We start from the raw sequence: 2,020 nt of genomic DNA, 5'->3' as shown, positions 1-2,020 counted from the left end.
AACTGGCAAGCCAGAAGGTTGTACCAGGCTCCAATCTGATTTGGCAGAGTTTCTACAGCTGGACGCCCTTCCTAATGCCAACCACTCTGAGAGTGTAGTGGGTGCTTTTCACGTGCCACCTGCACAGGGGCCATTCAGGCGGCACTGGCATTGACCACGCTCAAATGGTGCTTTTTACATGCCACCGACATGGGACCAGTCAGGCGGCACTGGCATCGACCATGCTCGAATGATGCTTTTTACATGCCACCAGTACGGAACAGGGGTATATATATATATATATATATATATATAGGGTGTCCATAAATTATAAACATCACTAAATATATCCCCTATGGTTGTTATATTTTTTTGATAACATAATAGGTTAGATGGGATGGTGTCTATGTTACAATATTACAATAACCAATATGTTGTGCATATATAGTAATATTACAATCATGAAATTAGCATTAACTTATCTCACTCTTTTTCGTGGAGTCCCTAGGAACCTTTTGCAGAACCCTAGGGTTCTGGGGAAAACCGGTTGAGAAATGCTGGTCCAGGGACAAGAATTCACAGTTTATTATGTGGTTTGTTCATGAGATGATTTTAGCTGAGTGCTACAATATATATAGTGACCTTAATAAATGGTAGCTTGATGAGAGGAGGTGAGTGATATGGTCAAGTGGTACTTGGCTTTAATAGAACTAAGTGTGATGCGTTACAATACGCATGCTATGAGAAGAGGTAAAACAAATTCTGTGAGGGGCAGGTACATGATGACGTGAGAAGGGATGAAAACAATTCTGTGAGGGGCAATCATATGATGACGTGTGAAGAGATGAAGAAAATTCTGTGAGGGGCAGACACATGATGATGGGAACTGATAGTGGTTGATAGTAGATGATGGTAGGTAATGCTGGATGTTGGCAAGCAGTATTAGATGATGGTGGATGATGGCAGTGCTGATAGCTTGTTATAAGCAGTAGTAGCTTGTGATAGGCGGTGGTAGCTTGTAGTATTTCATATAATTTGATGGCAGGTGATAATAGCCATGATAAGAGCCACAGCAAAGCAGGTTAAGTACTTAATGTAATGGTGCAATGGAAGTAGAACAATTATTTCTTCTTCATTTCAAATCTATTTCATCGTAAAAGGATAGTTGTGAAAATATGATGATAATGAAGAAGATGATGAAAATGTTGATGATGATGATGATTATGATGTGTGATGATGATGATAAGGATGACAAAGTTATTACTGCTACTGCTAGAAATGATTATAGAAATGTTGGTGATGATAATAATAATAAAAGTGTATGTGATGATGATGGTGATGGTGAAGGCGATGGAAATGACAATGGGGATGTTAAATTGAGAGGGAGTAGAAGATGAAGATGTGAAAAAAAAAACGTGTACATGCTGAAAAAGGAAACAGAATTGATTAAATCTTCTAAAGTCATATCAGTTTCAATGTTTGAAACAAAAATATATGTGTGTGTGTTTATATATATATATATGAATATAATGAATTCGCTAATAGATTAACAGTTATCTCCCTTTTTTTCCCCTGCTTCAACAAAGAAGCGTGATCTGACGTTTTTTTCTTCACAAAAAGAAAATATAAAGACTCGAGCTTTTCATTAAGAATCATTTGTTTTTTTTCGTGTTATCAGAAATAGCCTTAATATGTTTTCTGTTTAGAAAGGAATGAATCCACAATCTTCTATTTTCATTCATCAATAGGCATCAGGGAATAAAATTTTAGACTTAATTTGATTTAAAAAAAAAATATTTTTCTGCAAATGTTTTCCCAACTCATTTTCTCCAAATAGGGCTAAAAAGTGTCAGTGGGAACAAAACCTCTATCTTTCCATCAGATATTTTCACTAACTTTTCCTTGATTTTCACTAATTTTTTTCATTTATTTTTTTCTTTGGTTGCTTGGTTTCTGTTATGAGACAAAAGCATAGCAATAGTGTCTGATATTGATAACACAAGATGCAATTTTTGAAAGAAAACATCAACAGACTCATCCA

The 2,020-nt window shown here is 35.8% G+C and overlaps 1 protein-coding gene across 1 annotated transcript in view; it reads right to left on the bottom strand.

Moving 5' to 3' along the window:
- Positions 1-2,020, bottom strand: part of LOC106873466 (uncharacterized ENTR1 family protein) — an 11,323-nt gene that overhangs the window by 6,370 nt on the left and 2,933 nt on the right. The gene's annotated exons all lie outside the window — the stretch shown is intronic.

Source organism: Octopus bimaculoides, chromosome 1 (assembly GCF_001194135.2).
Source record: "Octopus bimaculoides isolate UCB-OBI-ISO-001 chromosome 1, ASM119413v2, whole genome shotgun sequence".
NCBI lineage: Eukaryota > Metazoa > Mollusca > Cephalopoda > Octopoda > Octopodidae > Octopus > Octopus bimaculoides.
Note: the sequence above shows the minus strand (reverse complement) of the source record. Positions and strands in the feature narration are given on the sequence as shown.